We start from the raw sequence: 13,387 nt of genomic DNA, 5'->3' as shown, positions 1-13,387 counted from the left end.
GAGAGGCCTGGCATGCTGCATTTCATGGGGTCGCAAAGAGTCGGACACGACTGAGCGACTGAACTGAACTGAGGGGCTTGCTACTGGCCTCTAGTGGGCAGAAGCCAGGAATGCTGCTAAATGTCTTGCAACGCATAGGACTATCCCTATAACAAAAAACTGTTTGGGCTACAAGACCAGTAGTGCCAAGGTTGAGAAATCTTGGGCTAGAGAATAGTAGAAGCCATGATCCTCCTACATACTCCTGATTTTTAGAGATAGACAGCCAGAACCAAAGGAAAGAAAGAAAACATTTTTTAATATCATTGTTGCTCTCAACATTTGGTTGGCAGTGATGTTCTTGCTTGAAGAGATAAGTCATCGATGAATATGATTATCTCATTATGTTGATTCTAGGGTCTATCAAGGAATTTTTGAATTATACATAGATCCTACTGTAAGAAAGAAAGAGAGAAAGTGAAGTTGCTCAGTCGTGTCTGACTCTGCAACCCCATGGACTGTAGCCTACCAGGCTCCTCCGTCCATGGACTTTTCCAGGCAAAAGTACTGGAGTGGGTTGCCATTTCCTTCTCCAGAGGATCTTCCCAACCCAGGAATCGGAACCTGGGTCTCCCGCATTGCAGGCAGACGCTTTACCATCTAAGCCACCAGGGAAGCCCATAAACCATCATTTATTTGGAAAAGAATCCATGATGACTATATCTGTAATGGATCAAATCAGTGATTTTATACTGAATTAAACATATTAGTAGAATAGGTTTCTTTGGAATCCCAAACAAACAGCTCTGCTCTGCAGTGACACAGAATAAACCCACGAGGCTCAGTTGACCCGTTGGGATTTATCCCTTAATCTTAACTTTTTTCCTAGCATTGTATATTTGAATTCTTCCATTCTAAAAGAAGAAAAAAGCCTTCTTTCCAGAAATAAAGGAAAAAAGTTCATTTGGAGAAGGAGAGTCTTTGCCCCATAAAATCTAGTGACTTTCCCCCCTTCCACTACAGCAAAGTCCTGTTTCTCTTGCAGGATTTTTGCTTAAAGTTGTGATGCATATTGAATATACAAGTGAACAAACTAATTGCATAAAAGTAAGAATGAAAAACATTCTAATTATACTGGAGTTTTGTATCAGCTGTTTAATCCTCAGGTGGTTTGGTCAATAGGTAAAACTATCCCAAAATTTTCTTGGTTACTGGAGTCAAAGTTATATTATTAACTCTTAAAAATTAAACTATAGGGTTTTTTAATTTTTAATTTAAAAATTAAACTATAGTTACTATATGTTACATATAACATACATATTGTATTTATTTATATAATCACAGGTCCCATAAAGCAGACAGTGGAAAATCCCTTGTTATTGGAGTCTGTTTTCTGTTCATTGTCAGGATTAACATTCAAACTCTGAGATATTTCAGGTCATCTGAAATAATCCAGTGCATTTATCATTTGTTTACATGCCCTCTCTCTGCCTTAGTTACGATTCCCTTCTTTCATGTTGAAACTCAAGACAAAGTAAGATGATAATACAATTATGTGTGCAGTTTTCCAGCAAAATTTTCCTTTCTAGTATAAAGAAAATCTGTTTTTCCAATATTTCTATTAGAATTGGTTAAATTTACCCCCAATTGTTGTTTGTGGTTTGCCGATTAGTTTTGCTAATGAATTAACTAGTGCAGCCGACCACTTGCAGAGTTATTCTCAGTATAATGAATGTAATTATTTAGCACTAAACCAGGACAGCATCTTTCTTCTTCTGTGACAAGCATAATTCTTTATTCTCCCATTAGCCAGGTGCCCTGGTCTCTGTAAACTAGTTATTGACCTGCTCATTTAAGGAGCTTCACTCTAAATGCTTCTTCCCTTATTTAAGCTCCTATAATTTCTCTTCACCATACGGGGTTAGCATGTAAAGAGTTCATTGTTCATTTATTGTGAGTAAAGCAAGGCATCAGGGAGCTATTCTTAGATAGATGCTCAGATTCCTGAGCCCTGCTTACTTGTCCCTGGTTATAATGGATACAAAACCGTATGGGGCTGAGCGAGCATCATGTAAGCTCCATAGGAAATCTGAGGCAATGAATCATGGAGCTGGACTCCTGCTGGGGACTGTGTGCCTGAACAGACTACAAATAGACAGAAAAGCAGCTTAAGCAAGAGGCTTTCTTATGACAGGAATGCATATATTAGGCATAAGAGGAGACTATTTGGATAAGGATGTTTATATATAAAGGACAATAATAATTCCTCTAGCCAGACTCTGAGAGAGTAAACTGTTGGTGAAGAACAATGCCCCTGGGCCCACGTTGACATGTTTCAGGTGTATCTTCTGCCACCATTTAATATCCTTTAAAAAAAAAAATGTCACACGATATTGGATCACCTTGGCCATGATGTATTGTGTCAGGGCACATGCAGTGAGACATAGTGAGATGTGACTGGCGAAGCCCAAAGTAAAGATTAGATGTCAGAAATTAAAGAAAAAGCCATGGCCATCATTCATGTTTGAACTTTCCTTTGAAACTGGGGAAAAATTAAAAGAGTTTTTAAAATTACATAGGAAAGAAAGTGGCATATATAACATTTGGAGGAGTATGTTCTCTTTCCCCCACATTTTCTTTAGTAGCAAGTGCTATAAGTTATACCTGACCTCCATCTATAGAAATATAATTGTGTTGTTAAAAAAAAAATGTAAGCAATAAACACCCCCACCTTGGGGAAACCTTGTTAACATTTTTATTAAATTTTTATGTTTGAATAATGATACTTTAATATATCTTTCTCTTGACTGCAATTCCCAGAGTCCTTTTAAGACTAACTTGGCTTGACAGCCTAGGAATTTTGAGATAAAGAAAAGACAAATTAGGACCAGGTCTATAGGGGAAAACAAGATTATATTGGAAAGTTTACCTCATGAAGGGAGCAGGCACAGAATCTATTGGTTTTCTTTCAAAGCTGTTTATGTATATGTATGGTAAGTGAGAACAGTCATATAAACATATACATAAACATGTTTACATTCTCCCCCATGCATGCTCCCCGGGCTTTTTAAGCTAACCAGACATGTACAAACATGGATGGGAATAATCAGTTTCTTTCAGAATAACAAATGTGACTCAAGCTGGGAATTTGCCCAATGAAGAAAACACTCAATTAGGAAGATTACCGAAGAAGAGAATGAGCTAAATAAGCAAAGGATAGACTTATAGCGAATTACCTTGGAGGTGTTTTGAATTTTTGATAAAGCTGATCTGTTGTGGGTTTGGTGAGCAGATGCTATTATGGGCATTCTAAATAAAATAATGCTTCCATCAAATAAAAATTAGACAGCACCTCATCACATTCTCAAGACACAAACTGAGCTCCTGAACTCAAGGATCTGAAGTCAAAACTCCTTTGCTGAAGTCTTTAAAATAAGAATTTAAAGCTTCAGAAATACTCTACATCCTTGAGGATAACTGTAACCACTAATGGCAGTAGGCTGGGTGGGAGGCTGCATAAATAAGATTTGTTAGGGCACTGCAGTCTATGTGTCACAAAGCCTCTGGCACAGAATATGTTCAATTTAAAATGGAATTTTAAATGACGTTATATCGTGTATTAAGCTGTCTTGTGTTACTGGCTTGATAGTAAAACAGTGCAAGGAGTAAAGATTCAGAAAGTCTCAGGTAGATAGTGAAAGCTAAACACATTTTTTTCATTATGTTGTGAATATCATTTGATACATAAACATTTTAAATTTATATGTAATCAAATGTGTGTTTTTCTCCCTTCACGGCTTATATGTTTATGCCTTCCCTGAGATTAATTATGATCTTATATTATTTTCTTCTTTTTAAAATGATGCTTTTGACATTTAGATCTTAAAGCCACTTGAAATTGATTTTTACAGTTTATGTGAGGTGTGAATATTGCTGATGCAAAATCATTTGTCCTATTTGTTAATTCCTTTCTGTGGTACAGTATCACCACTGGAATATAGTAATTGGCCATTACTAAGTTATTATTATAATAAGTTGTAGGGGCCTGTTTTTAAGCAATCTATTCTGTTTCAGAATTTTTTTTTACACTAATACAACAGTATTTTTAATTATAGTTTTGTAGTAGTATTTCTGGACTCTTGATATGGTAAATCTTCCTACCTTCTACTTCCTCAAAATTTTTTTGGCCAATATATTTGGCCAATTGACTTTCATATTTCCATAAGAATTTTAGTTCATGACAGTTCATGAAATCAAAGTTCATGAAAAATCTGTTTTTTTAAATTAGATTTGCATTTAATTAATATATTAATTTAGAAAAACTGTTTAAATATTGTTGAGTCTTTCCACCTGTGAACACATTACATTGCTTCATTTGTGTGTGGTGTTCATTATGTCTTCCAATATAATTTTAATATTTTCCATATGAAATTTGAATGTCTTTTGTGAAATTTATTACTGTGTTGATTCCAGTCTTTGTCCCTTTTAAATGGAGATTTTTTTCATTACATTTTCCATTTTTGTATATTGAATTTGTGTCCAGAATACTTGCTTACTAGTTTGTAAATTTTCTTGGGTTTCCTCTGCAGACAATCATATTGTCTCTGAAAATGAGATTTTTTTTTAAATTTCTTTTTTTCTATCCAAATAGATATTATTTCCTTTTGTAATTTATTTATATTAGCTCACCCTCCAAGCAATGAATTAAAAGCAGTGATAGTAAGCACTCTTGTCTTGATCCTGACTTAGGAAATAAAAAGCTTCTATATTTCACCCTTAAATATAATATTATTGTAGTTTTAGTGAATATAACTTTGTTACGCTAAGAAATTGTCCTTCTATTCCTATTTTGCTTATAGTTCTATTTTGTTATTAATGTAGTATGTTGGATTTTTCTGTGTCTATTGATGTGGTTATGTTTCTTTCATCTCTAATTTATCATCAGAGATTGCATGCTAAGTCGCTCAGATGTGTCCGACTCTTTGTGACCCTATGGAGTGTAGACTGCAGGCTCCTCTCTCCATGGGATTCTCCAGGCAAAAATACTGGAGTGGGTTGCCATTACCACTAGCACCACCTGGGAAGCCCATGAGGAATTACGTACTGTCTAGTATCAAAACTTGGGTACACCCAACTTGATGGTAATGTATAATCTTTTTCCTCTAGTAGCCTTTTAAAAATACTTGAGAAATTTGTCTCTTTTCTATTTTTGGAATATTTTACAAAAAAATTTGATATTATCTGTATTTAAAACATTAAGAGAATTATGTTTAACTGACAAAGTCTGTAATTTGAGGATATGTGGACAGAATATATTTTTAAATAGTGATTAAATATAAAGAGTTTTAAGTCTAATCAAGTGAGTCAGGCATGTTATCAAGTGAGAAGGCACGTTATCTTCTTTTGGTAAATTGTTTATGCAAGACTTCAAATTTATAAACTTATAAGTGGATTTATAAGCAATCCAAATTCAACGTTTTCATAGTATTATACTATAGTTTGTTTGTTTTTTTTCAAATAACTCTATCTGTAATTATGGATTCTAGCTGTTATAGATTTATGCTTTGATGGACTTCCCTGGTGGTTCAGATGGTAAAGAATCTGCCCGCAATACAAGAGACCCGGGTTCAATCTCTGAGTCAGGAAACTCCCCTGGAGAAAGGAATGGCTACTCACTCCAGAATTCTTGACAGGAGAATTCCATGGACAGAGGAGCCTGGTGGGCAACAGTCCATGGGGTCATGAAGAGTTGGACACAACTGAGCGAGTAACACTTTCACTTGCTACTGAGTTAGAAGTGACACATTTTATTTCTATGCTTTTACTAGTTAGCCTTCAAATTTTAATATAACAAGTAACTTTGAAATTTAATCATAGTCCCTATCTACTCTGAAACTTCATAGATCTTAATGCATTAACTCAGAACTCATTCAGTTTTACATGTGTTGCTTGATATTTTATTTTCACAAAAGCAATTACTTTAATTACCTCATGCCATCAATAATTGTTTGAATGTGCCTGTGTTTAACTAAGTTATCTGCCTCATACTGTTTCTAATATTCCACTCCTTTATATTTCTAAATTTTCTTCTTCCTGTTTCTCACATCTCACGCCTTTCATTTCAGTTTCTTCTTCATAAAAGTACTTTTTTTTTAGGATCTCTTTTTGTGAGGATTTATGAATGAAATAATGCCTAACAATCTTTGTCAAACAGTGCTTTATGTTATACTGACTCTTTGATGAGAACTTAACCATGTAAAGTTTATAGTGCTAGCTAGCTTTCTCTCTAAATTTTAGAGTTATTACCCTGACATCTTCTGAATATTATTAATGCTTTTTATTTAAGATATTAAGTTTTACTCTAACTGTATCTACCATGGATTTATTTATTTACTATTTAATATATTGTTTTATTTAATTCTACTCTGGTAATGTGTTTATTACATTAGCATTGAAATTAAAGTATTAGTTGCTCAGTCGTGTCCAACTCTTTGCGACTCCATGGACTGTAGCCTGTCAGGCTCCTCTGTCCATGGAATTCTCCAGACAAGAATACTGGAGTGAGTAGCCATTCTCTCCTCCAGGGGATCTTCCTGACTCAGAAATCAAAACCAGGTCTCCTGCACTGCAGGCAGATCCTTCACCATCTGAGCCACCAGGTAAATTAAAAACAAAAAGATTAAATTAAAAGATAAATTAAACTTATTAATTAAATAAATTTAAATAAATAAAATTAAAGAGATTAAAATAAATTTTCTTTAATGAAGAATTGCTTATTATCTATAATTTTCCTCTCACAATGTTGTTGATACACTAATAGCAATAGATTCTTTATTTTAGAAATAATGATCTAAAACAAAGTTAGCAGCTCGTGTTTTGACTATAAATTGGAAATGATCATAATATATTTAGTGAAAGTTGATTCAGTCTCTGAGCTAAACTTTTTTGCTTATGTTATTTTTGCTCATTTTTTCCTAATAAAGGATTAGGATGTTAATTATAATCCATGTGGATATTTAAAAAAATAATAATCATATATATGCTACTATCTATTAAGTGGTTACCCTGGACAGACATTGTCATAAATGTCCCATATATGTTATCTAATTCAATCACAGAATTCTTCCATATTATTAGTGTTAATTGCACCAGTTTTTTAGACAAGAGAACTACACTGTGACTTGCCCAAGGTCACACTGTAGGTAAGCAATAGATCCAGGATTTGAGTACAAGTTTATTTGAATTAAAACATGTGCTCTTAAACCTCTGGGAGCATATAGCCTACAGAGAAAGGATATATTAAAAAAAAAAAAAACTAATTTCTATCTAGCATATAATAGTGTGTAATAAAAAAAAATGTAACTTTGTGTAAAAATAGGTCTGGCTTTCTATTTGGCTTCTGGGAGGGAATCTCTCAGTCTTTGGAATGCTGCATCTGATAGGGTTGTTTTTGTTTGTTTGTGGTCATGCTGCATAGACCAGCAATCTCATTCAGCTAGGTACTTGGGTTAATCAGTCAGCTGGAGACTAAGAGACACCATTTTGGCAATCAGTCAGTCAATCATGCCTACATGATGGAGCCCCAATAACAACTCTGGACTCTAGTCTTGGGGGAGCTTCCTTGGTTGGCAATATTCCATGCATACTATCTCACACTGATGCCAAGAAATTAACATACCCTGACTCCATGAGGAGGGGACAAAGGAAGTTCCATGTTTAATACTTAAATATTTTTTAATATAAGTGAAAGTCGCTCAGTTGTATCTGACTCTTTGCAACCCCAAATATATTGTAAGTGTGTGTTTGCGCTAAGTGGCTTCAGCTAAGTCCAACTCTTTGCGACCCTATGGGCTGTAGCCCACCAGGCTCCTCTATCCATGGGATTCTCCAGGCAAGAATACTGGAGTGGGTTGCCATGCCCTCCTCCAAAGATGTTCCCGACCCAAGGATTGAACCTTAAGTCTCCTGCATTGGCAGGCACTTCTTTACCACTAGCACCACCTGGAAAGATGCTACATACATCATATAAGTGCCACCAAAACAAAACAAAGATACCAATTAAATATGCTATAACATGCCATTAATTGTAAGACACATCCTAAAGTTAGAGACATTAACAGTATCTTAAAATCAATAAAATGTGATAGACTATTTAGGATACGGTCCTAAACTAAGTGCGGTCAATGCATTAAAAATTTCAAGGCCAGAAGTGAAGAAAACAAATATAATGATAGAAATGGCAAGAAACAATATCAGAGAAGTAACTTGAAAGAAAGTGAAAGTGTTAGTCTCAGTTATGTCCGACTGTGCAACCCCATGGACTGTTGCCCACCAAGCAAGCTCCTCTGTCCACGGGATTCTTCTGGCAAGAATACTGGAGTTGGTTGCCATTCCCTTCTCCAGGGGATCTTCCTGACCCAGGGATCAAACCTGAATCTTCTGTGTTGCAGGCAGATTCTTTACCATCTGAGCCACCAGAGAAGTCCTAAAGTAACTAGAAAGTGAAAGTGAAAGTCGCTCAGCCGTGTCTGACTATTTGCCACCCCATGGACTGTACAGTCCATGGAATTCTCTAGGCCAGAATACTGGAGTGGGTAATTTTTCCCTTTTTCAGAGGATCTTCCCAACCCAGGGATTGAACCCAGGTCTCCCGCATTGCAGATGGATTCTTTACCAGCTAAACCACGAGGGAAGCCCAAGGGAAGTAACTAGAGGTGAACATTAAATATTCACTATGTATCATGCCTTCTGATAAGAGCTTTATATAAAATATGTCTCCTGAACTGTAAGGGAATAAATTTGTGTTATTTTAACTCTGCCCCCCCCCCAAAGTATGTCTTTCAATGATCAGAGCAACTTCAAAGTATATTATAACATAAAGAAATTGAGAAACTACATATAGAGAAACATATAGAAATACAAAGAATATACACAATTTCCCAAGGTCAGAGATTTATTAATTTGGGAGACTAAAACTTTAAAGTAGGTCTTTCTGATACTAAAATGCATATTAAAGTGTTTAGACTTTACCTATATAGAGACTGTAAAAAGAGAAATGGCAAGGTGTTATTTCTCTTTGTGTTAACATAAGTCTCGTAGTACTGGAAAAGACTGGGAATAAAGAGACTGGTGGTTTGTCTATCGGCCTGAGCTGCTGTTTTGCGGCCTTAAACTAAGAAAGGATGTAAGTTTAGAAGTGAAAAATGATTTAGGGAAATAACAACGATGACTCCAAGGTTTCTAAATTCTTGATTATGATGATTAGAGTCACAAAACATTTGGATTGAAGGTGAGTTATGACTTAAAATTCAAACATTTTATTTCAGGTGAGCTAGCCTAAATATGTCAGGGTCTAATGGATGTACATTCGTATATTATCAGTGTATAAAAGCAAGGGAATTCCAAAAAAAGATCTACTTCTGCTTCATGGACTGTGGACTGTGTGGATCACAACAAACTGGAAAATTCTTAAACAGATGGGAATACCAGACCACCTTACCTACCTCCTGAGAAAGCTGTATGCAGGAAAAGAAGCAACAGCTAGAACTGGACGTGGAACAATGGACTGGTTCAAAATTGGGAAAGGAGTACGTCAAGGCTATATATTGTCACCCTGCTTGTTTAACTTACATGCAGAGTACATCATGTGAAATGCCAGGCTAGATGAATTACTAGCTGGAATCAAGATTGCTGAGAGAAGTATCAACAGCCTCAGATATACAGATGATACCACTTTAATGGGAGAAAGTGAAGAGGAACTAAAGAGCCCCTTGATGAAAGTGAAAGAGGAGAATGAAAAAGCTGGCTTAAAACTCAACATTCAAAAAACTAAGATCATGGCATCTGGTCCTATCACTGCATAGGAAATAGATGGGGAAAATGTGGAAAGTGTCAGATTTAATTTTCCTGGGCTACAAAATCAATGCGGATGGTGACTACAGCCACGAAATTTAAAGATACTCATTCCTTGGAAGAATAGCTCTGTCAGACCTAGACAGTGTTTTAAAAAGCAGAGACATCACTTTGCTGACAAAGGTCTGTATAGTCAAAGCTATGGTTTTTTCAGTAGTCATGTATGGATATGAGAATTGGATCATAAAGAAGGTTGAGCACCAAAGAATTGACACTTCTGAACTGTGGTGCTGGAGAAGACTCTTGAGAGTCCCTTGGAAAGCAAGGAGATCAAATCAGTCAATCCTAAAGGAAATCAATCCTGAATATTCATTGGAAGGACTGATGCTGAAGCTGAAGCTCCAATACTTTGGCCACCTGATGCAAAGAGCTGACTCATTGGAAAAGATTCTGGTGCTGGGGAAAATTGAGGACAAGAGGAAAAGGGGGCAACAGAGGATGAGACAGTTGGATGGCATCACTGACTCAATGGACATGAGTTTGAGCAAACTCAGGGAGATAGTGATGGACAGAGAAGCCTGGCCTGCTACAGTCCATGGGGTCACAAAGATTCGAACATGACTTAGCGACTGAACAACAAGTGTGGGTTACAGGTTGAGGATATCCAAAGGAGTGAAATCACAAGGACAGCATTTAGAGACAGAGAAAAGGGTTAAGGTCAGATTCCTAAAGAAGACCAAAATGCAAGAGGCAAACATAAGAAACTACTATAACTGTCAGTAGAGAGGTAGAAAGAAGACTGTCCTGCTGACATGCAAGAAAAAGGGAAGCCAATGGTAATGGTGCCACAGTGGAGGGATTTAGGGCAAGAATTACAATTATATCATTAAACCTGACAACAGTATTCACTAATTAGTGACGATAATGAGATGAGTTCATTGATGAAGACCAAAAATACATTATAATGAGTTTAAAAGGGTGTGTCAGTTTCTGTTGTGCTTTAAAACAATATCTATTTTTTAGCTCACAATTCTGTGGGACAGTCATTTAGACCAGGGTCAGAGGGGAGTTGGACTCATGCTGGTTTTAGTCAGCTTCTCATCAGCTTCTGGTGGCTATTAGCTGGGATGATGATGGCGGCTGGCTGTGTGTTTCTCAACACCCAGCAGGCTAGCCTAGATTCACTTACACAGCAGCTCTGAAAGGACCCAAGACAGTGAGCAGATGCATGAAAGGACTTGAGATCCAGGTGTGGACAGCCTGCTATCATCATTGTCCTGCTCTACTGGCCAATCTCAAGGGCAGCCAGATTTCAGAAGAGAGGAAATGGATCTGGCTTCTTGATGGGAAGAATGACAAAACTACTGCAAAAGGATACAAGCTAGATGTAGAGTTGTGGCCAGTTTTATAAGCTACTGCAGAGAAGGAGATGAGGAAGTCAAAACAAATACTGCCTCTCCTTGTCAATTAAGTGATGATGAGGAAACAGTGCAGAACTTTGAAAGAAAAGGAAGCATTTGGCAGGGCTTTTATTCTATAAGCAGGAAAATTAAGTTTTTAAGTTCTAAATCTTTAAGATTTTTGTCTCTAGCTTCTTTTGGCACTTGTGCTCATCATTCTCATCCATCTTGCTTTTAGCTGCAAGTCACCACAAACACTATCTCTTTCCAAGTTTGGAAATGACTGAATATGAATACTGATTTGAAGAAATAAATCAGAATGAGGCATTTTATTTGACCTGGTAAGACTTATTTCTGCCAAATGCCATTTTCCAATTTACCACTGGAGTAATTTTTCTGAACTACCTTTTTGACTTTGTTGGTTTAGGTCCTTAAAGAAACAGACATGTGCAAGTAAATTACTGGGGAAACACTAAACTTTGGGTATTCTACATATAATTTAGTAAATGATCACAGGGGTATAAATAGTATCCCATCAACATTTCAATTTGATCACTATAGGCATTTAAACTAGCCATTGGCACAAAGATTATCTGCTATAAGTCTTGATTTTGGGGAGCACTATTTTACAAACTGGCTAGGGATGCAGGATTAGAGTCCCCACGCAATAAGAATCCATTTCTTTTTACATATCACTAGTTAGTATTCAAGCACAGGGCTTCTTTGTTTATGATGTCATCATAAAGCAACATTTTCTGGTAGAAGAATTTAATGATACTTGTTGAGATACAAATTTAATGACACATTGAAAAATGAGAAATTTGTATCAGCAAGAGGTTGTACTCTCACATAAAGGCTAGCATCATATTGCTAGTGATAATAAAAACAGCAAAGGACAAACAGTTGTACATATTACAAGTAAATATGGTGTGTTTTGCTCCAGTAGTCATCAAGCAGAAGGAAAAATTGGTCTCGGCATGCTATAAGATGACCATTAATTTTTAATAGTGTCAATGTTTATTAGTGACATATAATTGGCTTTAAGTGTCTTATGAATAATAAATAAATCAGGTGAGTATCTGGTGTCTGCCACAAACGTATATTCAAGGCCAGTGGAGCTTCCCTTGATTTGATGTTGAAGACCTTGCATGCAGAGGATAAAATGTTGTACCTGCAAGAACTGGGGCTGACTTTTCACATTTTAGCACTGAAAGCGGTGGGGGAAGTCTTGGCACTTTCTCAAGCCTCTGAGATTCTACTGAAGTCCAGAGATGTAGGAAAGTTCATCTTGGATGTTTTAGCAAATAGAAAACTGCTGGAAAATATTTCTCTTGTTCCCCAGCCCTGTTGAATGCATAACACTTAAAACACCTGTGTCCATCAAGTAGAACACACAGGATCACAGCTAGAGCTGTTCTTGACTTTGCAATTTCATTGACTGACAGTTTAATATCTATTTATTTTCACATCTGACACCAGTAAAGACAGGCTGGCATCATGAATGTCAAGACATTATGCTGACAACTGTATTTTTTTTTTCATCGTTTGTGGGGGGTGGGGGTGTGGAGGAAGGTTCAACATTCCCAAGGAAAGTGTTCTTTTGAAGCTCTGCAGCTCCAATAAAGACCAAATTATAGTTCAGATATAATTGGCAGTAACTATTGATAGGTTACCTGTACATGTTTATATAGGAACGGGTACATTCAATTCTAGATTTACTAGTAAACTAACTGTTACTGTTATACTCTGGAATGAAATGTGTAATTATACTATTTAAATAGCTGAAACAGCTGCCATTACTGTGGACTGTGTAAACAGTGTTTTCCATGCTAAAATTGAATGTTTAGAATATGGTCCCTTATTTTCAGCAGCTCTTGTTTAGTCTCTGAAATGCAAACAAGGGGTCTAGCTTCATTCCAGTTCCATAATATCAGAATGATACTCTAGATAAGAAGCATTCACAAAATGAAAGAGAGACGATGGAGTTTTAAAACCTTAAGCAAGATCACACTGTTGCTCGAATTTAACCACAAAGTAGAGAACATAACATTCATGTTAGCTACTGTGCAAAATACATTTCATTTCCATATGCTGAAGCAAATCAGGAGAAGGTCCTTTGTCTCTCACATTCATGACCTAAACAGAAAATAATTCAG

The 13,387-nt window shown here is 36.3% G+C and overlaps 1 long non-coding RNA gene across 1 annotated transcript in view; it reads left to right on the top strand.

Moving 5' to 3' along the window:
• LOC145504886 (uncharacterized) overlaps positions 1-13,387 on the top strand; it is a 54,807-nt gene that overhangs the window by 17,238 nt on the left and 24,182 nt on the right. Inside the window, exons 2-3 of the long non-coding RNA XR_014052566.1 lie at positions 4,925-5,120; positions 8,594-11,572. This is a non-coding gene — a long non-coding RNA (uncharacterized LOC145504886). The remainder of the gene's footprint in view (positions 1-4,924; positions 5,121-8,593; positions 11,573-13,387) is intronic.

Source organism: Giraffa tippelskirchi, chromosome 5, assembly GCF_054371585.1.
Source record: "Giraffa tippelskirchi isolate mGirTip1 chromosome 5, T2T-mGirTip1v1.2.pri, whole genome shotgun sequence".
Lineage (NCBI taxonomy): Eukaryota > Metazoa > Chordata > Mammalia > Artiodactyla > Giraffidae > Giraffa > Giraffa tippelskirchi.
The sequence above is the reverse complement of the archived record's forward strand: the minus strand, read 5'-3'. Positions and strand labels throughout refer to the sequence as shown.